The sequence below is a fragment of the Phyllobates terribilis genome, unplaced genomic scaffold (assembly GCF_046119375.1).
Source record: "Phyllobates terribilis strain yellow unplaced genomic scaffold, ASM4611937v1 Scaffold_1049__1_contigs__length_452226, whole genome shotgun sequence".
Classification (NCBI taxonomy): domain Eukaryota; kingdom Metazoa; phylum Chordata; class Amphibia; order Anura; family Dendrobatidae; genus Phyllobates; species Phyllobates terribilis.
In genome coordinates this window covers 423,516-446,227 of record NW_027363809.1, presented here as the reverse complement: position 1 = coordinate 446,227, position 22,712 = coordinate 423,516, and the positions used below count along the sequence as shown (strand labels likewise).

The 22,712-nt window shown below is 44.8% G+C and overlaps 12 non-coding genes and 1 pseudogene across 12 annotated transcripts; all 13 read right to left on the bottom strand.

The window, feature by feature from the left end:
* Positions 1–1,129: 1,129 nt before the first annotated feature.
* Positions 1,130–1,320, bottom strand: LOC141242649 (U2 spliceosomal RNA). Its single transcript, XR_012307047.1, has one exon. It is a non-coding gene; the product is annotated as a U2 spliceosomal RNA (small nuclear RNA).
* A 1,118-nt stretch (positions 1,321–2,438) lies between these two features.
* Positions 2,439–2,629, bottom strand: LOC141242648 (U2 spliceosomal RNA). Its single transcript, XR_012307046.1, has one exon. It is a non-coding gene; the product is annotated as a U2 spliceosomal RNA (small nuclear RNA).
* A 1,118-nt stretch (positions 2,630–3,747) lies between these two features.
* On the bottom strand, positions 3,748–3,930 carry LOC141242701 (U2 spliceosomal RNA). The gene has a single exon (XR_012307096.1). It is a non-coding gene; the product is annotated as a U2 spliceosomal RNA (small nuclear RNA).
* Positions 3,931–10,135: 6,205 nt separating this feature from the next.
* Positions 10,136–10,326, bottom strand: LOC141242646 (U2 spliceosomal RNA). The gene has a single exon (XR_012307044.1). It is a non-coding gene; the product is annotated as a U2 spliceosomal RNA (small nuclear RNA).
* Positions 10,327–11,441: 1,115 nt separating this feature from the next.
* Positions 11,442–11,632, bottom strand: LOC141242644 (U2 spliceosomal RNA). The gene has a single exon (XR_012307043.1). It is a non-coding gene; the product is annotated as a U2 spliceosomal RNA (small nuclear RNA).
* Positions 11,633–12,747: 1,115 nt separating this feature from the next.
* LOC141242643 (U2 spliceosomal RNA) lies at positions 12,748–12,938 on the bottom strand. The gene has a single exon (XR_012307042.1). It is a non-coding gene; the product is annotated as a U2 spliceosomal RNA (small nuclear RNA).
* A 1,115-nt stretch (positions 12,939–14,053) lies between these two features.
* Positions 14,054–14,244, bottom strand: LOC141242642 (U2 spliceosomal RNA). The gene has a single exon (XR_012307041.1). It is a non-coding gene; the product is annotated as a U2 spliceosomal RNA (small nuclear RNA).
* Positions 14,245–15,359: 1,115 nt separating this feature from the next.
* On the bottom strand, positions 15,360–15,550 carry LOC141242641 (U2 spliceosomal RNA). The gene has a single exon (XR_012307040.1). It is a non-coding gene; the product is annotated as a U2 spliceosomal RNA (small nuclear RNA).
* Positions 15,551–16,662: 1,112 nt separating this feature from the next.
* LOC141242640 (U2 spliceosomal RNA) lies at positions 16,663–16,853 on the bottom strand. The gene has a single exon (XR_012307039.1). It is a non-coding gene; the product is annotated as a U2 spliceosomal RNA (small nuclear RNA).
* Positions 16,854–17,968: 1,115 nt separating this feature from the next.
* On the bottom strand, positions 17,969–18,152 carry LOC141242721 (U2 spliceosomal RNA). Its single transcript, XR_012307112.1, has one exon. It is a non-coding gene; the product is annotated as a U2 spliceosomal RNA (small nuclear RNA).
* Positions 18,153–18,946: 794 nt separating this feature from the next.
* On the bottom strand, positions 18,947–19,038 carry LOC141242748 (U2 spliceosomal RNA; annotated as a pseudogene).
* A 1,115-nt stretch (positions 19,039–20,153) lies between these two features.
* On the bottom strand, positions 20,154–20,344 carry LOC141242639 (U2 spliceosomal RNA). Its single transcript, XR_012307038.1, has one exon. It is a non-coding gene; the product is annotated as a U2 spliceosomal RNA (small nuclear RNA).
* A 1,115-nt stretch (positions 20,345–21,459) lies between these two features.
* Positions 21,460–21,650, bottom strand: LOC141242638 (U2 spliceosomal RNA). The gene has a single exon (XR_012307037.1). It is a non-coding gene; the product is annotated as a U2 spliceosomal RNA (small nuclear RNA).
* Positions 21,651–22,712: the final 1,062 nt, after the last annotated feature.

The following is a 22,712-nucleotide window of genomic DNA, read 5'->3' as shown; positions in this document are numbered from 1 at the left end:
GGCCGAGAAGCGATAACCAGAATTGGTTTCAAACTACGGAGCCACCCAAGGATCCTGAAAAGTCCATTTGTGGAGATGAGCTCCTGGACTCCCGTTAAGAAGACATGTTGTCAACCTCTAGATCCCTTACATGCCTGCACTTTTCGGCTTGCTGCTGCTGCAATCCACGCGTTTTAGATCTGCATAACTCCACCTCTTTAAACACAGCACCTTCACCCCCTGCTGTTCCCACCCGCCTCAACACCGTTGGAAGGGAGGAGAACCAATTAAGGCGGGGGGTGGGGTGGAACGAGCAGCTGTCTACCCTTAGCAGGAGGGCTCCTGATTACATACCTCTCCTGCTGCTGCTGCTGCTGGCTGTCCAGCAGCAGACTGAAGGTGGCTGCTGCTGTGCACAGGTATATAAAGGCTCAGAGCCTATTATGACACGCGCAGCCAGCGTTCCATTGCCACATTCCATCTACTGCAGGCAGGATACCTGGCTGGCTGAATGTCGCTGAGAAGCTCACAGAGACCGCCATAAGCAACAGTTTAACAGAATGCCACAGACTAATCAACCAAACTTTTTGGGTTGGGTTCTCTTTTATAGTCTGCAGGCATTAAATGAAAGAAGTCAGTGTTCCAGCAGAAGGAGACAACGTTTCAGAAAAGGCATTGTAGCAAACCAAAAAAGAAATTTTAAGCGCAGCAGAGTAACCAGCGCACATACCTGTTAGCTCGGGTGAGTTTAAAAGGCTGCTGTTGATAACAAGGGCATTTGCTAAATAGATGGTGTGTGTGCAACAATATACTGAAAGGTCAATTATATTGTGCAGCTTATCTCACCACCTGTAGTTATTTAGGTGAAAGCTCCAAAATGCTTGCCTAATATGTCTGTTTATCCAAAAGGAAGTAAAAAGGGAGAGCTAGAAAGATAGCATTGCATCACATTACATGGCAATGCAATGCACAGTTGCTGAAGTTGAACCAAAATGAGCTTGTAATCTGGCTTCTGCAACTTTGAACATGAAAAATCCAATGAGGAGAAGAAAAGCAAAGCCAAAGAGTCCATCCCAAAATCCGACAAACAAGCAAAATGAACAAAAAACATTGAATTCAATTCTTTCTGATTTTAGAAACTGCATTACAGAAGGGGTGCACCGGTCCTGGAGATACTGCAATACCAGGTCAATGCGTGGAGTGGACAGAGCAAGCTCTTTTTCCATCTCCCTGTTCTAAAAATCCATTTAATATATGGTCCCCAGATAGGGGACGTATCAGATATTAAACTGATAAGAACAGATACTACACTTGATCTTAGCCAAAAGGCCGAGAAGCGATAACCAGAATTGGTTTCAAACTACGGAGCCACCCAAGGATCCTGAAAAGTCCATTTGTGGAGATGAGCTCCTGGACTCCCGTTAAGAAGACATGTTGTCAACCTCTAGATCCCTTACATGCCTGCACTTTTCGGCTTGCTGCTGCTGCAATCCACGCGTTTTAGATCTGCATAACTCCACCTCTTTAAACACAGCACCTTCACCCCCTGCTGTTCCCACCCGCCTCAACACCGTTGGAAGGGAGGAGAAAAAATTAAGGCGGGGGGTGGGGTGGAACGAGCAGCTGTCTACCCTTAGCAGGAGGGCTCCTGATTACATACCTCTCCTGCTGCTGCTGCTGCTGCTGGCTGTCCAGCAGCAGACTGAAGGTGGCTGCTGCTGTGCACAGGTATATAAAGGCTCAGAGCCTATTATGACACGCGCAGCCAGCGTTCCATTGCCACATTCCATCTACTGCAGGCAGGATACCTGGCTGGCTGAATGTCGCTGAGAAGCTCACAGAGACCGCCATAAGCAACAGTTTAACAGAATGCCACAGACTAATCAACCAAACTTTTTGGGTTGGGTTCTCTTTTATAGTCTGCAGGCATTAAATGAAAGAAGTCAGTGTTCCAGCAGAAGGAGACAACGTTTCAGAAAAGGCATTGTAGCAAACCAAAAAAGAAATTTTAAGCGCAGCAGAGTAACCAGCGCACATACCTGTTAGCTCAGGTGAGTTTAAAAGGCTGCTGTTGATAACAAGGGCATTTGCTAAATAGATGGTGTGTGTGCAACAATATACTGAAAGGTCAATTATATTGTGCAGCTTATCTCACCACCTGTAGTTATTTAGGTGAAAGCTCCAAAATGCTTGCCTAATATGTCTGTTTATCCAAAAGGAAGTAAAAAGGGAGAGCTAGAAAGATAGCATTGCATCACATTACATGGCAATGCAATGCACAGTTGCTGAAGTTGAACCAAAATGAGCTTGTAATCTGGCTTCTGCAACTTTGAACATGAAAAATCCAATGAGGAGAAGAAAAGCAAAGCCAAAGAGTCCATCCCAAAATCCGACAAACAAGCAAAATGAACAAAAAACATTGAATTCAATTCTTTCTGATTTTAGAAACTGCATTAAAGAAGGGGTGCACCGGTCCTGGAGATACTGCAATACCAGGTCAATGCGTGGAGTGGACAGAGCAAGCTCTTTTTCCATCTCCCTGTTCTAAAAATCCATTTAATATATGGTCCCCAGATAGGGGACGTATCAGATATTAAACTGATAAGAACAGATACTACACTTGATCTTAGCCAAAAGGCCGAGAAGCGATAACCAGAATTGGTTTCAAACTACGGAGCCACCCAAGGATCCTGAAAAGTCCATTTGTGGAGATGAGCTCCTGGACTCCCGTTAAGAAGACATGTTGTCAACCTCTAGATCCCTTACATGCCTGCACTTTTCGGCTTGCTGCTGCTGCAATCCACGCGTTTTAGATCTGCATAACTCCACCTCTTTAAACACAGCACCTTCACCCCCTGCTGTTCCCACCCGCCTCAACACCGTTGGAAGGGAGGAGAACCAATTAAGGCGGGGGGTGGGGTGGAACGAGCAGCTGTCTACCCTTAGCAGGAGGGCTCCTGATTACATACCTCTCCTGCTGCTGCTGCTGCTGCTGGCTGTCCAGCAGCAGACTGAAGGTGGCTGCTGCTGTGCACAGGTATATAAAGGCTCAGAGCCTATTATGACACGCGCAGCCAGCGTTCCATTGCCACATTCCATCTACTGCAGGCAGGATACCTGGCTGGCTGAATGTCGCTGAGAAGCTCACAGAGACCGCCATAAGCAACAGTTTAACAGAATGCCACAGACTAATCAACCAAACTTTTTGGGTTGGGTTCTCTTTTATAGTCTGCAGGCATTAAATGAAAGAAGTCAGTGTTCCAGCAGAAGGAGACAACGTTTCAGAAAAGGCATTGTAGCAAACCAAAAAAGAAATTTTAAGCGCAGCAGAGTAACCAGCGCACATACCTGTTAGCTCAGGTGAGTTTAAAAGGCTGCTGTTGATAACAAGGGCATTTGCTAAATAGATGGTGTGTGTGCAACAATATACTGAAAGGTCAATTATATTGTGCAGCTTATCTCACCACCTGTAGTTATTTAGGTGAAAGCTCCAAAATGCTTGCCTAATATGTCTGTTTATCCAAAAGGAAGTAAAAAGGGAGAGCTAGAAAGATAGCATTGCATCACATTACATGGCAATGCAATGCACAGTTGCTGAAGTTGAACCAAAATGAGCTTGTAATCTGGCTTCTGCAACTTTGAACATGAAAAATCCAATGAGGAGAAGAAAAGCAAAGCCAAAGAGTCCATCCCAAAATCCGACAAACAAGCAAAATGAACAAAAAACATTGAATTCAATTCTTTCTGATTTTAGAAACTGCATTAAAGAAGGGGTGCACCGGTCCTGGAGATACTGCAATACCAGGTCAATGCGTGGAGTGGACAGAGCAAGCTCTTTTTCCATCTCCCTGTTCTAAAAATCCATTTAATATATGGTCCCCAGATAGGGGACGTATCAGATATTAAACTGATAAGAACAGATAAGGTTTCAACATAAATTTATTCAGATATAAAAAAGTACAAAAACACATTATTCTTATTTACAGCGTTAATAGAGCTCTTTCCACAGACATTATTAGTACAAAATAGTATTCCACATGTAAAAACACCATCTTCTATTCGCTTCGTGTTTACCCACATCTTTGACATCTTTCAAATAATAAATATACATTTCGCTAAAAACCATTCTAATACAATCATTGATGGAAATACAGTCACGTTTGAACAACAAAATATTCCTCACTTTCCACATAGCACTTTTTGCACAATTTATTATACACCAGCATATTTTGGTTTGATGTAAAGTTGGGCAATTAAAAAGTCCGTATAAAACATATTCGTGACAAAAGTCTTTCAGACCACAAACCCATTTCAAAAGCACCCCCAGTCTCCGCCAAAGTTCTTGCGCATAAAAACAGTTCCAAAACAGATGTAAAACCGTCTCATCACTTCCACACGAGTCTCTAGGACATTTTGCCCGCGCCGCCAGGCCTCTCCTGTGCTGAAAGTCTCTAGTTGGGAGGCACTGGTGGACGGACATCCAGGCAAGGTCTTTATGAATATTTGCGAGAAACTTTCCAAACACATTCCTCCAGACTCGCTTGGATCTGCTCCAGGAAAAGTTGATTACTTCAGATACTCTTTCTTCCCTTCTCAGATGAGTTATCAATTTCCTTCGGTCTTGAAGAATATCAGTATCCAAGTCTCTTAATTTATAATTTCTACATACTTTCTCTAAGATGATAAGATGCTTTGGGGGACATAATAAAACAGGCGAAGATAAGGATGGCCGTAGCCATCTCTTAAAAACATAACCACAAGTATATTTTAAAAACAGACTAAAAACACTGTTAGAATTAAGAAGCTTAAAACAGAAACAGAAGAAATTTATATACAAAAACATGCTCAAATCCGGGACATCCTTTCCACCATTTTGATGCCTTTTATACATTTCTGTGCGTTTTACTTTTTCCATCTTCGAGCCCCAAATAAATATAAACATGCAGCGAGTCAGCTTTTTGAGCATTAAGTCGGAGGGAGGGTACACAATTGCAACATATAACATCATTGGCAATAATACAGACTTAATAATTAGAACTTTCCCTTCGATTGACAAACTACGCAAATTCCAAAAGGATAGTTTCTTCACCATTTTCTCCTGGACCTCCCCCCAACTCACAACCCCGTCATTTTCTTTATTAAAAGTAATGCCCAAAATTTTAACTTTATCACACTTCATTTTGACTGCTGGTAGGTCCACTGTATCCCAGGAACCAATTGTCAAACACTCAGTTTTATTAAAATTCAACTTAAAACCTGAAGCCTGACTAAAAAAACTGGTACACCTCACCACCCTCCGGAGGGAAGCAGGATCCGTGCAGATGGCAGTAACATCGTCCATATACCCTAAGACTTTAATTTGGGCCCCCCCTCCACCCGGAACAGGGACCCCACGGATCACTTTATCTTTCCTAATTTGGCATAATAAAGGCTCCATAGCACAAATAAACAGGATCGGGGACAAAGGGCAGCCCTGCTTCACTCCGGATTCCAGCGGTATTTCACCTGTTAAGAAGCCATTAACAGAGATTTGACAATATGAATCTTTATACAAAATCTTAATTAGAGACATGATAAAATCCGGGATCGCCATCTTCTTTAAAACACTAAAAAGATACTTGTGCGATACCCTGTCGAACGCCTTCTCAAAGTCCAGCGCCAACAGGGCTAAATTCTGACCACGATCCCTAGTATACCATATTGCATCTCTTATGACATTTAACACCTCCGCAATACTCCTTCCCGGTACACCACAAACTTGTTCTGGTTGTATCAACTTATCAATTATCATTTTAAGCCGGCATGCAATAAATTTGGCTAATACTTTATAATCCATGTTGAGGAGGGTGATAGGCCTCCAATTTGCAAGGTCCTCACGAGCCCCTTTCTTTTTAAAGATCAAGGACACTATTCCCCTCCTCCATCCCTTGGGCAACCGTTTACACTTAAAAACCTCCTTAAAAAGTGCTAAAAGATCATCCTTTAAAATATCCCAGAAAGTCAGATAAAATTCGACGGGGAGACCGTCTGCTCCCGGAGCTTTGCCCTTTGAAAAACTTTTAAAAATGTTAAAAAGTTCCTCTAAGCTAAAATCCCGTATTAAAAACTCCTGATCTGACTGATTCAACTTAAAATCTAGGACATTAAGAGCATCTTGTAAAAAGGAATCATCCACACTTTTCTCACTAAAAAGGAGTCGGTAAAAATCAAAAGCCACGTTCTTCATGCCCTGTATAGTGGATTCTTCACCTAAACAAGTAATCGCATCTTTCCTCTCCATTGCTTTTTTAAAAAAGAAGCGTGTACATTTTTCATCTTCTTCTAACTGCTTTACCTTTGAATTAAAAATAACCTCTCTCCCCTTCTGCTCCAAAAGTGTATGTATTTCTGCTTTTAGGCTGACAATGTCTTCCTCCACCTCCAACCCAATCTCTTTAAATTTATAAAGTGTCTGCAGCCTAGTATTTAGATTTGAGAAAAATTGTTTTTTCTGTCTTGATTTCTTCCTCCCTGCCGTGATAAAAAAAAGCCTAATTTTATTTTTAATCTTTTCCCACCAAGACAACATTTTTATATAAGGAGGCCTATGTTGTCTCCATTCCTGGTAGGCTGTACAAAAATCCGACCTTATCTGAGGATCCTCCAGCAGATGTGTCCCCAAACGCCACAGTCCTTTGTTTATTCTCTGCTCTCCTTGGTATTCTAACTGCAATTTTAACATTTTGTGATCGGAAAATAAATTAGACATTAGATCAAACATCACCGGCTTAAAATCCACAGATAAAAACATAAAATCGATCCTAGAGGCCACTCCCCGACCGGACCATGTAAATCCAGGGTCCGTCGGTGAAAGAGACCTCCAGGCATCGCATAGCTTAAAATCAGTTTGAAAATTTTTTAGCAGAAAACATGACTTATCCAACTTACGGAGAGGGTCCCCTCCTACTCGTTGTTCGCCGACACTAAGGCAGTTGAAATCCCCACCTATCAGGAGGGGAGAAGACCCAACACAAAATACAGGCAAAATTTCAAACAATTGGATGCGCTCTTGCTTGTCGGGAGGAGCATACACATTAATTATGCGAAAACTAAAATTATTAATATGCAAATGTACTAACATTGCCCTGCCTGGTGTAATCTCTGTAACAGAGGAAAACACGATGTTATTACCACGACAGAGCAAACCCACTCCAGCAGACCTATTCACATTTGAGCCGGACCACACTGACGGTCCCGACTTCCAATCCTTTTTAAGCTCGTCATAATTAATTGAGTGTTGTAGTCCACATTCCTGCAATAAACACACATCAAAGTCTAAAGTCTCTAAATATTGAAAAAGAGCAGCCCTGCGAACAGGGCTCTTTAAAGATCTCACATTCAGTGAGAGGCATTTTATGGACGGCATTAAAGTCAAGGTGGGAGGGAGTCATCCAGAATCATCTTGACCTGTTCAGGACTATGATCCAACAGTGCCTCCAAGATCCCTGACTCCGGGGAAAAGGAAATGTTCATTGGATCCGAGGCAGTGACCGGGTATCCAGCTCCTGCTCCCTGCAGCCACAAATCACCGACACCCAAGGAAACATCCGGTGAATCCGGACAGACATCCGCACGCATCTTTTTCCCGCTGGGTTCAGGTAGGTCACTAGTGCAATCTTCTCCCACTACTGCCTCATGGTCTCTCTTCTCGAGGTCGTCACCTAGGGAAAAACACACTGCGTCCTGCTGGCTCGACACTTGAATAGCATCTGGGGCCTTCGCAGCAGGGTCCACCAGTGCCAACATACTGGGGGCACCCTGCTCCAGCACACCAGAAACACACACATCTTCAGGGGCCATCGACACAGAGACACCCTCCCGAACAGAAGAGCATCCCTGCTCCGGTCCCTGGACGGACCGCCCATAGTCCCCTTTTTGCGGGGGCTTCTTCTTTGCCACCTCCACTACAGAGGGGCCAGTAGAGCTTAGCTCAGTCCTGTCAAGGGGATCCTCCCCGACGGACACTGAGGGGCGAGCTAGAGATTGTCTTCGCCAGGGACCCCCAGTTGCCTCTGCATATGTCCGTACCTTGGTTCTCTGGGGGCAACTCCGGAATACATGTCCATCCTCCCCGCACAGATTACACTGTTTCTTGTGAGGACAGTCTTTCGTCAAGTGTCCATACTGGCTGCAATTATTACAACGGGCAGCCCTCCTCTCCTGGCAAGCGTCTTGGGTATGCCCCATTGTGCCACAATTCCTACAATACAAGGGCATACCTTGATAGAAGAGGTATCCTCGGCTCTTCCCGATTGTGAAGGTGGAGGGAGGGTGCTGTGTTCCTCCGACTCCCGTTGGATCCTTCTTTAATCGTGCCAGGAACCTCCGCTTCCCACACCAAAAATTAACTGCATTTTTAATTTTTCCTAAAAAGGACACGTCATCGCAATAGCGACGCAAGAAACTCAAAATATCCAGCACTTCCACAAAAGGGTTAGGGAAGTGAACCACAATCTGGACTTCTTCATAAACAAATAATAAGGAAAAAATCAAACCTTCCATTTCGTCCATGTGGCTATTTTCGTTCACTTTCTGGACCAGTTGTTGGCAGCACCCTTGACTCCTAAAAGTGATGGTGTAGGTACCTTTCGATTCGTTGTCCTGGAAGCAGAAGATGTCCTCTCTACTAAATCCCAGAAGTCCAAGAAGGATGATGTTGCAAACATACTGGATGTTTTTCTCACAGCGAAACTTCTCCAAAACGTCAATTCGCACTGTATTTCTCATCCGGGGTTCACCCGATGCATATGACAGCACAGCCGGCATCTCTTCCAAAAAAAGTACGCCAACTACGGAAAGAAAAAAAAGGCATATGCCTTTTTAGGGGATCACTTCCCGTTGCTCCCGGACTAAGCCTCTCTCCCTATAGCAGCAGGGGGGTGAAGTCCCTCCGAAGAGGAACGATCCCCCCAGGCCGAGAGAGAGGGTACCGGAAGCACCCAGATAGACAACAACCAAACAGACAAGCTGTAAGATCGAAGCCAAAAGGCCGAGAAGCGATAACCAGAATTGGTTTCAAACTACGGAGCCACCCAAGGATCCTGAAAAGTCCATTTGTGGAGATGAGCTCCTGGACTCCCGTTAAGAAGACATGTTGTCAACCTCTAGATCCCTTACATGCCTGCACTTTTCGGCTTGCTGCTGCTGCAATCCACGCGTTTTAGATCTGCATAACTCCACCTCTTTAAACACAGCACCTTCACCCCCTGCTGTTCCCACCCGCCTCAACACCGTTGGAAGGGAGGAGAACCAATTAAGGCGGGGGGGTGGGGTGGAACGAGCAGCTGTCTACCCTTAGCAGGAGGGCTCCTGATTACATACCTCTCCTGCTGCTGCTGCTGCTGGCTGTCCAGCAGCAGACTGAAGGTGGCTGCTGCTGTGCACAGGTATATAAAGGCTCAGAGCCTATTATGACACGCGCAGCCAGCGTTCCATTGCCACATTCCATCTACTGCAGGCAGGATACCTGGCTGGCTGAATGTCGCTGAGAAGCTCACAGAGACCGCCATAAGCAACAGTTTAACAGAATGCCACAGACTAATCAACCAAACTTTTTGGGTTGGGTTCTCTTTTATAGTCTGCAGGCATTAAATGAAAGAAGTCAGTGTTCCAGCAGAAGGAGACAACGTTTCAGAAAAGGCATTGTAGCAAACCAAAAAAGAAATTTTAAGTGCAGCAGAGTAACCAGCGCACATACCTGTTAGCTCAGGTGAGTTTAAAAGGCTGCTGTTGATAACAAGGGCATTTGCTAAATAGATGGTGTGTGTGCAACAATATACTGAAAGGTCAATTATATTGTGCAGCTTATCTCACCACCTGTAGTTATTTAGGTGAAAGCTCCAAAATGCTTGCCTAATATGTCTGTTTATCCAAAAGGAAGTAAAAATGGAGAGCTAAAGAGATAGCATTGCATCACATTACATGGCAATGCAATGCACAGTTGCTGAAGTTGAACCAAAATGAGCTTGTAATCTGGCTTCTGCAACTTTGAACATGAAAAATCCAATGAGGAGAAGAAAAGCAAAGCCAAAGAGTCCATCCCAAAATCCGACAAACAAGCAAAATGAACAAAAAACATTGAATTCAATTCTTTCTGATTTTAGAAACTGCATTAAAGAAGGGGTGCACCGGTCCTGGAGATACTGCAATACCAGGTCAATGCGTGGAGTGGACAGAGCAAGCTCTTTTTCCATCTCCCTGTTCTAAAAATCCATTTAATATATGGTCCCCAGATAGGGGACGTATCAGATATTAAACTGATAAGAACAGATACTACACTTGATCTTAGCCAAAAGGCCGAGAAGCGATAACCAGAATTGGTTTCAAACTACGGAGCCACCCAAGGATCCTGAAAAGTCCATTTGTGGAGATGAGCTCCTGGACTCCCGTTAAGAAGACATGTTGTCAACCTCTAGATCCCTTACATGCCTGCACTTTTCGGCTTGCTGCTGCTGCAATCCACGCGTTTTAGATCTGCATAACTCCACCTCTTTAAACACAGCACCTTCACCCCCTGCTGTTCCCACCCGCCTCAACACCGTTGGAAGGGAGGAGAACCAATTAAGGCGGGGGGTGGGGTGGAACGAGCAGCTGTCTACCCTTAGCAGGAGGGCTCCTGATTACATACCTCTCCTGCTGCTGCTGCTGCTGGCTGTCCAGCAGCAGACTGAAGGTGGCTGCTGCTGTGCACAGGTATATAAAGGCTCAGAGCCTATTATGACACGCGCAGCCAGCGTTCCATTGCCACATTCCATCTACTGCAGGCAGGATACCTGGCTGGCTGAATGTCGCTGAGAAGCTCACAGAGACCGCCATAAGCAACAGTTTAACAGAATGCCACAGACTAATCAACCAAACTTTTTGGGTTGGGTTCTCTTTTATAGTCTGCAGGCATTAAATGAAAGAAGTCAGTGTTCCAGCAGAAGGAGACAACGTTTCAGAAAAGGCATTGTAGCAAACCAAAAAAGAAATTTTAAGCGCAGCAGAGTAACCAGCGCACATACCTGTTAGCTCAGGTGAGTTTAAAAGGCTGCTGTTGATAACAAGGGCATTTGCTAAATAGATGGTGTGTGTGCAACAATATACTGAAAGGTCAATTATATTGTGCAGCTTATCTCACCACCTGTAGTTATTTAGGTGAAAGCTCCAAAATGCTTGCCTAATATGTCTGTTTATCCAAAAGGAAGTAAAAAGGGAGAGCTAGAAAGATAGCATTGCATCACATTACATGGCAATGCAATGCACAGTTGCTGAAGTTGAACCAAAATGAGCTTGTAATCTGGCTTCTGCAACTTTGAACATGAAAAATCCAATGAGGAGAAGAAAAGCAAAGCCAAAGAGTCCATCCCAAAATCCGACAAACAAGCAAAATGAACAAAAAACATTGAATTCAATTCTTTCTGATTTTAGAAACTGCATTAAAGAAGGGGTGCACCGGTCCTGGAGATACTGCAATACCAGGTCAATGCGTGGAGTGGACAGAGCAAGCTCTTTTTCCATCTCCCTGTTCTAAAAATCCATTTAATATATGGTCCCCAGATAGGGGACGTATCAGATATTAAACTGATAAGAACAGATACTACACTTGATCTTAGCCAAAAGGCCGAGAAGCGATAACCAGAATTGGTTTCAAACTACGGAGCCACCCAAGGATCCTGAAAAGTCCATTTGTGGAGATGAGCTCCTGGACTCCCGTTAAGAAGACATGTTGTCAACCTCTAGATCCCTTACATGCCTGCACTTTTCGGCTTGCTGCTGCTGCAATCCACGCGTTTTAGATCTGCATAACTCCACCTCTTTAAACACAGCACCTTCACCCCCTGCTGTTCCCACCCGCCTCAACACCGTTGGAAGGGAGGAGAACCAATTAAGGCGGGGGGTGGGGTGGAACGAGCAGCTGTCTACCCTTAGCAGGAGGGCTCCTGATTACATACCTCTCCTGCTGCTGCTGCTGCTGGCTGTCCAGCAGCAGACTGAAGGTGGCTGCTGCTGTGCACAGGTATATAAAGGCTCAGAGCCTATTATGACACGCGCAGCCAGCGTTCCATTGCCACATTCCATCTACTGCAGGCAGGATACCTGGCTGGCTGAATGTCGCTGAGAAGCTCACAGAGACCGCCATAAGCAACAGTTTAACAGAATGCCACAGACTAATCAACCAAACTTTTTGGGTTGGGTTCTCTTTTATAGTCTGCAGGCATTAAATGAAAGAAGTCAGTGTTCCAGCAGAAGGAGACAACGTTTCAGAAAAGGCATTGTAGCAAACCAAAAAAGAAATTTTAAGCGCAGCAGAGTAACCAGCGCACATACCTGTTAGCTCAGGTGAGTTTAAAAGGCTGCTGTTGATAACAAGGGCATTTGCTAAATAGATGGTGTGTGTGCAACAATATACTGAAAGGTCAATTATATTGTGCAGCTTATCTCACCACCTGTAGTTATTTAGGTGAAAGCTCCAAAATGCTTGCCTAATATGTCTGTTTATCCAAAAGGAAGTAAAAAGGGAGAGCTAGAAAGATAGCATTGCATCACATTACATGGCAATGCAATGCACAGTTGCTGAAGTTGAACCAAAATGAGCTTGTAATCTGGCTTCTGCAACTTTGAACATGAAAAATCCAATGAGGAGAAGAAAAGCAAAGCCAAAGAGTCCATCCCAAAATCCGACAAACAAGCAAAATGAACAAAAAACATTGAATTCAATTCTTTCTGATTTTAGAAACTGCATTAAAGAAGGGGTGCACCGGTCCTGGAGATACTGCAATACCAGGTCAATGCGTGGAGTGGACAGAGCAAGCTCTTTTTCCATCTCCCTGTTCTAAAAATCCATTTAATATATGGTCCCCAGATAGGGGACGTATCAGATATTAAACTGATAAGAACAGATACTACACTTGATCTTAGCCAAAAGGCCGAGAAGCGATAACCAGAATTGGTTTCAAACTACGGAGCCACCCAAGGATCCTGAAAAGTCCATTTGTGGAGATGAGCTCCTGGACTCCCGTTAAGAAGACATGTTGTCAACCTCTAGATCCCTTACATGCCTGCACTTTTCGGCTTGCTGCTGCTGCAATCCACGCGTTTTAGATCTGCATAACTCCACCTCTTTAAACACAGCACCTTCACCCCCTGCTGTTCCCACCCGCCTCAACACCGTTGGAAGGGAGGAGAACCAATTAAGGCGGGGGGTGGGGTGGAACGAGCAGCTGTCTACCCTTAGCAGGAGGGCTCCTGATTACATACCTCTCCTGCTGCTGCTGCTGCTGGCTGTCCAGCAGCAGACTGAAGGTGGCTGCTGCTGTGCACAGGTATATAAAGGCTCAGAGCCTATTATGACACGCGCAGCCAGCGTTCCATTGCCACATTCCATCTACTGCAGGCAGGATACCTGGCTGGCTGAATGTCGCTGAGAAGCTCACAGAGACCGCCATAAGCAACAGTTTAACAGAATGCCACAGACTAATCAACCAAACTTTTTGGGTTGGGTTCTCTTTTATAGTCTGCAGGCATTAAATGAAAGAAGTCAGTGTTCCAGCAGAAGGAGACAACGTTTCAGAAAAGGCATTGTAGCAAACCAAAAAAGAAATTTTAAGCGCAGCAGAGTAACCAGCGCACATACCTGTTAGCTCAGGTGAGTTTAAAAGGCTGCTGTTGATAACAAGGGCATTTGCTAAATAGATGGTGTGTGTGCAACAATATACTGAAAGGTCAATTATATTGTGCAGCTTATCTCACCACCTGTAGTTATTTAGGTGAAAGCTCCAAAATGCTTGCCTAATATGTCTGTTTATCCAAAAGGAAGTAAAAAGGGAGAGCTAGAAAGATAGCATTGCATCACATTACATGGCAATGCAATGCACAGTTGCTGAAGTTGAACCAAAATGAGCTTGTAATCTGGCTTCTGCAACTTTGAACATGAAAAATCCAATGAGGAGAAGAAAAGCAAAGCCAAAGAGTCCATCCCAAAATCCGACAAACAAGCAAAATGAACAAAAAACATTGAATTCAATTCTTTCTGATTTTAGAAACTGCATTAAAGAAGGGGTGCACCGGTCCTGGAGATACTGCAATACCAGGTCAATGCGTGGAGTGGACAGAGCAAGCTCTTTTTCCATCTCCCTGTTCTAAAAATCCATTTAATATATGGTCCCCAGATAGGGGACGTATCAGATATTAAACTGATAAGAACAGATACTACACTTGATCTTAGCCAAAAGGCCGAGAAGCGATAACCAGAATTGGTTTCAAACTACGGAGCCACCCAAGGATCCTGAAAAGTCCATTTGTGGAGATGAGCTCCTGGACTCCCGTTAAGAAGACATGTTGTCAACCTCTAGATCCCTTACATGCCTGCACTTTTCGGCTTGCTGCTGCTGCAATCCACGCGTTTTAGATCTGCATAACTCCACCTCTTTAAACACAGCACCTTCACCCCCTGCTGTTCCCACCCGCCTCAACACCGTTGGAAGGGAGGAGAACCAATTAAGGCGGGGGGTGGGGTGGAACGAGCAGCTGTCTACCCTTAGCAGGAGGGCTCCTGATTACATACCTCTCCTGCTGCTGCTGCTGCTGGCTGTCCAGCAGCAGACTGAAGGTGGCTGCTGCTGTGCACAGGTATATAAAGGCTCAGAGCCTATTATGACACGCGCAGCCAGCGTTCCATTGCCACATTCCATCTACTGCAGGCAGGATACCTGGCTGGCTGAATGTCGCTGAGAAGCTCACAGAGACCGCCATAAGCAACAGTTTAACAGAATGCCACAGACTAATCAACCAAACTTTTTGGGTTGGGTTCTCTTTTATAGTCTGCAGGCATTAAATGAAAGAAGTCAGTGTTCCAGCAGAAGGAGACAACGTTTCAGAAAAGGCATTGTAGCAAACCAAAAAAGAAATTTTAAGCGCAGCAGAGTAACCAGCGCACATACCTGTTAGCTCAGGTGAGTTTAAAAGGCTGCTGTTGATAACAAGGGCATTTGCTAAATAGATGGTGTGTGTGCAACAATATACTGAAAGGTCAATTATATTGTGCAGCTTATCTCACCACCTGTAGTTATTTAGGTGAAAGCTCCAAAATGCTTGCCTAATATGTCTGTTTATCCAAAAGGAAGTAAAAAGGGAGAGCTAGAAAGATAGCATTGCATCACATTACATGGCAATGCAATGTACAGTTGCTGAAGTTGAACCAAAATGAGCTTGTAATCTGGCTTCTGCAACTTTGAACATGAAAAATCCAATGAGGAGAAGAAAAGCAAAGCCAAAGAGTCCATCCCAAAATCCGACAAACAAGCAAAATGAACAAAAAACATTGAATTCAATTCTTTCTGATTTTAGAAACTGCATTAAAGAAGGGGTGCACCGGTCCTGGAGATACTGCAATACCAGGTCAATGCGTGGAGTGGACAGAGCAAGCTCTTTTTCCATCTCCCTGTTCTAAAAATCCATTTAATATATGGTCCCCAGATAGGGGACGTATCAGATATTAAACTGATAAGAACAGATACTACACTTGATCTTAGCCAAAAGGCCGAGAAGCGATAATCAGAATTGGTTTCAAACTACGGAGCCACCCAAGGATCCTGAAAAGTCCATTTGTGGAGATGAGCTCCTGGACTCCCGTTAAGAAGACATGTTGTCAACCTCTAGATCCCTTACATGCCTGCACTTTTCGGCTTGCTGCTGCTGCAATCCACGCGTTTTAGATCTGCATAACTCCACCTCTTTAAACACAGCACCTTCACCCCCTGCTGTTCCCACCCGCCTCAACACCGTTGGAAGGGAGGAGAACCAATTAAGGCGGGGGGTGGGGTGGAACGAGCAGCTGTCTACCCTTAGCAGGAGGGCTCCTGATTACATACCTCTCCTGCTGCTGCTGCTGGCTGTCCAGCAGCAGACTGAAGGTGGCTGCTGCTGTGCACAGGTATATAAAGGCTCAGAGCCTATTATGACACGCGCAGCCAGCGTTCCATTGCCACATTCAATCTACTGCAGGCAGGATACCTGGCTGGCTGAATGTCGCTGAGAAGCTCACAGAGACCGCCATAAGCAACAGTTTAACAGAATGCCACAGACTAATCAACCAAACTTTTTGGGTTGGGTTCTCTTTTATAGTCTGCAGGCATTAAATGAAAGAAGTCAGTGTTCCAGCAGAAGGAGACAACGTTTCAGAAAAGGCATTGTAGCAAACCAAAAAAGAAATTTTAAGCGCAGCAGAGTAACCAGCGCACATACCTGTTAGCTCAGGTGAGTTTAAAAGGCTGCTGTTGATAACAAGGGCATTTGCTAAATAGATGGTGTGTGTGCAACAATATACTGAAAGGTCAATTATATTGTGCAGCTTATCTCACCACCTGTAGTTATTTAGGTGAAAGCTCCAAAATGCTTGCCTAATATGTCTGTTTATCCAAAAGGAAGTAAAAAGGGAGAGCTAGAAAGATAGCATTGCATCACATTACATGGCAATGCAATGCACAGTTGCTGAAGTTGAACCAAAATGAGCTTGTAATCTGGCTTCTGCAACTTTGAACATGAAAAATCCAATGAGGAGAAGAAAAGCAAAGCCAAAGAGTCCATCCCAAAATCCGACAAACAAGCAAAATGAACAAAAAACATTGAATTCAATTCTTTCTGATTTTAGAAACTGCATTAAAGAAGGGGTGCACCGGTCCTGGAGATACTGCAATACCAGGTCAATGCGTGGAGTGGACAGAGCAAGCTCTTTTTCCATCTCCCTGTTCTAAAAATCCATTTAATATATGGTCCCCAGATAGGGGACGTATCAGATATTAAACTGATAAGAACAGATACTACACTTGATCTTAGCCAAAAGGCCGAGAAGCGATAACCAGAATTGGTTTCAAACTACGGAGCCACCCAAGGATCCTGAAAAGTCCATTTGTGGAGATGAGCTCCTGGTCTCCCGTTAAGAAGACATGTTGTCAACCTCTAGATCCCTTACATGCCTGCACTTTTCGGCTTGCTGCTGCTGCAATCCACGCGTTTTAGATCTGCATAACTCCACCTCTTTAAACACAGCACCTTCACCCCCTGCTGTTCCCACCCGCCTCAACACCGTTGGAAGGGAGGAGAACCAATTAAGGCGGGGGGTGGGGTGGAACGAGCAGCTGTCTACCCTTAGCAGGAGGGCTCCTGATTACATACCTCTCCTGCTGCTGCTGCTGCTGGCTGTCCAGCAGCAGACTGAAGGTGGCTGCTGCTGTGCACAGGTATATAATGGCTCAGAGCCTATTATGACACGCGCAGCCAGCGTTCCATTGCCACATTCCATCTACTGCAGGCAGGATACCTGGCTGGCTGAATGTCGCTGAGAAGCTCACAGAGACCGCCATAAGCAACAGTTTAACAGAATGCCACAGACTAATCAACCAAACTTTTTGGGTTGGGTTCTCTTTTATAGTCTGCAGGCATTAAATGAAAGAAGTCAGTGTTCCAGCAGAAGGAGACAACGTTTCAGAAAAGGCATTGTAGCAAACCAAAAAAGAAATTTTAAGCGCAGCAGAGTAACCAGCGCACATACCTGTTAGCTCAGGTGAGTTTAAAAGGCTGCTGTTGATAACAAGGGCATTTGCTAAATAGATGGTGTGTGTGCAACAATATACTGAAAGGTCAATTATATTGTGCAGCTTATCTCACCACCTGTAGTTATTTAGGTGAAAGCTCCAAAATGCTTGCCTAATATGTCTGTTTATCCAAAAGGAAGTAAAAAGGGAGAGCTAGAAAGATAGCATTGCATCACATTACATGGCAATGCAATGCACAGTTGCTGAAGTTGAACCAAAATGAGCTTGTAATCTGGCTTCTGCAACTTTGAACATGAAAAATCCAATGAGGAGAAGAAAAGCAAAGCCAAAGAGTCCATCCCAAAATCCGACAAACAAGCAAAATGAACAAAAAACATTGAATTCAATTCTTTCTGATTTTAGAAACTGCATTAAAGAAGGGGTGCACCGGTCCTGGAGATACTGCAATACCAGGTCAATGCGTGGAGTGGACAGAGCAAGCTCTTTTTCCATCTCCCTGTTCTAAAAATCCATTTAATATATGGTCCCCAGATAGGGGACGTATCAGATATTAAACTGATAAGAACAGATTTTTTTTTTTTTTTTTATCGAAAGCCCGAATTCGTGTACAAAACCCGAGTGCGCTTAAAAAAGTGACAAGTGCCACAAAAAAAGTGCACTAGGATGCTGGTCTTCTTGAAACCCTCTCCAAAAGGAGAAGGGTCCCCCAAACCATTCCCCGTCCCTCCGAGCCAAAAGGCCACAGCGAGGAACAGGGACAAAAAGCCATCTCCAGCCGAAGCCAGAGGCGACCCAATCTTACCCCCAGCACCTGCCCGAGTTCTCACCCGAGCAAGGCACTGCAAGCCAAAGACTGTGCTCCCCTCCCGGAAGAGGGGAGCCAACAACGCTCTCCTCCCAAAAGAGGAGAGCCAGGGGGGTTCAGGGGGGAGCGGAACCTGATGGCCACACACTCCCCCCCTAGACCTGCCAAGAGAGGAACCCGTAAGGGAACCGCATCCCGACAAAATCCTAGTAGGACGTGACACACGTGAATAAGTGGACACACAGTGACAAAGAAATTAAATAAATAGTGAAGGTTTCACAGTATAATACTGCCCGGACCTTCGACCGGGAATTGAAAAATTCCCCATCCTAAGGCCAGAAGGCCCGGAATAAGGGTGTGTGCGAAGAAAGAAAATTTGAAGTGCTTGTGCAAATGTGCCATAAACTCAAGTGGGGTTCCCAATCCCAGTGAGTTAAGGCACCCCAGGGTCACCACTCCTGGGGCACTTCACACTTCGGGCTTTCGATCTTCCCCGGCCCAATGGCGTCGATCCTGGGGGGCCATGCTTTCCACCAGATGACTATATTAGCCACCTGGCGTACTAACAAGCGCCTAAACCCCAGTGTGCATAATGTATCAATCTACTAGGGCGGCCAACATCCAAAACCGCCTTTTCGAAAGATACTACACTTGATCTTAGCCAAAAGGCCGAGAAGCGATAACCAGAATTGGTTTCAAACTACGGAGCCACCCAAGGATCCTGAAAAGTCCATTTGTGGAGATGAGCTCCTGGACTCCCGTTAAGAAGACATGTTGTCAACCTCTAGATCCCTTACATGCCTGCACTTTTCGGCTTGCTGCTGCTGCAATCCACGCGTTTTAGATCTGCATAACTCCACCTCTTTAAACACAGCACCTTCACCCCCTGCTGTTCCCACCCGCCTCAACACCGTTGGAAGGGAGGAGAACCAATTAAGGCGGGGGGTGGGGTGGAACGAGCAGCTGTCTACCCTTAGCAGGAGGGCTCCTGATTACATACCTCTCCTGCTGCTGCTGCTGCTGGCTGTCCAGCAGCAGACTGAAGGTGGCTGCTGCTGTGCACAGGTATATAAAGGCTCAGAGCCTATTATGACACGCGCAGCCAGCGTTCCATTGCCACATTCCATCTACTGCAGGCAGGATACCTGGCTGGCTGAATGTCGCTGAGAAGCTCACAGAGACCGCCATAAGCAACAGTTTAACAGAATGCCACAGACTAATCAACCAAACTTTTTGGGTTGGGTTCTCTTTTATAGTCTGCAGGCATTAAATGAAAGAAGTCAGTGTTCCAGCAGAAGGAGACAACGTTTCAGAAAAGGCATTGTAGCAAACCAAAAAAGAAATTTTAAGCGCAGCAGAGTAACCAGCGCACATACCTGTTAGCTCAGGTGAGTTTAAAAGGCTGCTGTTGATAACAAGGGCATTTGCTAAATAGATGGTGTGTGTGCAACAATATACTGAAAGGTCAATTATATTGTGCAGCTTATCTCACCACCTGTAGTTATTTAGGTGAAAGCTCCAAAATGCTTGCCTAATATGTCTGTTTATCCAAAAGGAAGTAAAAAGGGAGAGCTAGAAAGATAGCATTGCATCACATTACATGGCAATGCAATGCACAGTTGCTGAAGTTGAACCAAAATGAGCTTGTAATCTGGCTTCTGCAACTTTGAACATGAAAAATCCAATGAGGAGAAGAAAAGCAAAGCCAAAGAGTCCATCCCAAAATCCGACAAACAAGCAAAATGAACAAAAAACATTGAATTCAATTCTTTCTGATTTTAGAAACTGCATTAAAGAAGGGGTGCACCGGTCCTGGAGATACTGCAATACCAGGTCAATGCGTGGAGTGGACAGAGCAAGCTCTTTTTCCATCTCCCTGTTCTAAAAATCCATTTAATATATGGTCCCCAGATAGGGGACGTATCAGATATTAAACTGATAAGAACAGATACTACACTTGATCTTAGCCAAAAGGCCGAGAAGCGATAACCAGAATTGGTTTCAAACTACGGAGCCACCCAAGGATCCTGAAAAGTCCATTTGTGGAGATGAGCTCCTGGACTCCCGTTAAGAAGACATGTTGTCAACCTCTAGATCCCTTACATGCCTGCACTTTTCGGCTTGCTGCTGCTGCAATCCACGCGTTTTAGATCTGCATAACTCCACCTCTTTAAACACAGCACCTTCACCCCCTGCTGTTCCCACCCGCCTCAACACCGTTGGAAGGGAGGAGAACCAATTAAGGCGGGGGGTGGGGTGGAACGAGCAGCTGTCTACCCTTAGCAGGAGGGCTCCTGATTACATACCTCTCCTGCTGCTGCTGCTGCTGGCTGTCCAGCAGCAGACTGAAGGTGGCTGCTGCTGTGCACAGGTATATAATGGCTCAGAGCCTATTATGACACGCGCAGCCAGCGTTCCATTGCCACATTCCATCTACTGCAGGCAGGATACCTGGCTGGCTGAATGTCGCTGAGAAGCTCACAGAGACCGCCATAAGCAACAGTTTAACAGAATGCCACAGACTAATCAACCAAACTTTTTGGGTTGGGTTCTCTTTTATAGTCTGCAGGCATTAAATGAAAGAAGTCAGTGTTCCAGCAGAAGGAGACAACGTTTCAGAAAAGGCATTGTAGCAAACCAAAAAAGAAATTTTAAGCGCAGCAGAGTAACCAGCGCACATACCTGTTAGCTCAGGTGAGTTTAAAAGGCTGCTGTTGATAACAAGGGCATTTGCTAAATAGATGGTGTGTGTGCAACAATATACTGAAAGGTCAATTATATTGTGCAGCTTATCTCACCACCTGTAGTTATTTAGGTGAAAGCTCCAAAATGCTTGCCTAATATGTCTGTTTATCCAAAAGGAAGTAAAAAGGGAGAGCTAGAAAGATAGCATTGCATCACATTACATGGCAATGCAATGCACAGTTGCTGAAGTTGAACCAAAATGAGCTTGTAATCTGGCTTCTGCAACTTTGAACATGAAAAATCCAATGAGGAGAAGAAAAGCAAAGCCAAAGAGTCCATCCCAAAATCCGACAAACAAGCAAAATGAACAAAAAACATTGAATTCAATTCTATCTGATTTTAGAAACTGCATTAAAGAAGGGGTGCACCGGTCCTGGAGATACTGCAATACCAGGTCAATGCGTGGAGTGGACAGAGCAAGCTCTTTTTCCATCTCCCTGTTCTAAAAATCCATTTAATATATGGTCCCCAGATAGGGGACGTATCAGATATTAAACTGATAAGAACAGATACTACACTTGATCTTAGCCAAAAGGCCGAGAAGCGATAACCAGAATTGGTTTCAAACTACGGAGCCACCCAAGGATCCTGAAAAGTCCATTTGTGGAGATGAGCTCCTGGACTCCCGTTAAGAAGACATGTTGTCAACCTCTAGATCCCTTACATGCCTGCACTTTTCGGCTTGCTGCTGCTGCAATCCACGCGTTTTAGATCTGCATAACTCCACCTCTTTAAACACAGCACCTTCACCCCCTGCTGTTCCCACCCGCCTCAACACCGTTGGAAGGGAGGAGAACCAATTAAGGCGGGGGGTGGGGTGGAACGAGCAACTGTCTACCCTTAGCAGGAGGGCTCCTGATTACATACCTCTCCTGCTGCTGCTGCTGCTGGCTGTCCAGCAGCAGACTGAAGGTGGCTGCTGCTGTGCACAGGTATATAAAGGCTCAGAGCCTATTATGACACGCGCAGCCAGCGTTCCATTGCCACATTCCATCTACTGCAGGCAGGATACCTGGCTGGCTGAATGTCGCTGAGAAGCTCACAGAGACCGCCATAAGCAACAGTTTAACAGAATGCCACAGACTAATCAACCAAACTTTTTGGGTTGGGTTCTCTTTTATAGTCTGCAGGAATTAAATGAAAGAAGTCAGTGTTCCAGCAGAAGGAGACAACGTTTCAGAAAAGGCATTGTAGCAAACCAAAAAAGAAATTTTAAGCGCAGCAGAGTAACCAGCGCACATACCTGTTAGCTCAGGTGAGTTTAAAAGGCTGCTGTTGATAACAAGGGCATTTGCTAAATAGATGGTGTGTGTGCAACAATATACTGAAAGGTCAATTATATTGTGCAGCTTATCTCACCACCTGTAGTTATTTAGGTGAAAGCTCCAAAATGCTTGCCTAATATGTCTGTTTATCCAAAAGGAAGTAAAAAGGGAGAGCTAGAAAGATAGCATTGCATCACATTACATGGCAATGCAATGCACAGTTGCTGAAGTTGAACCAAAATGAGCTTGTAATCTGGCTTCTGCAACTTTGAACATGAAAAATCCAATGAGGAGAAGAAAAGCAAAGCCAAAGAGTCCATCCCAAAATCCGACAAACAAGCAAAA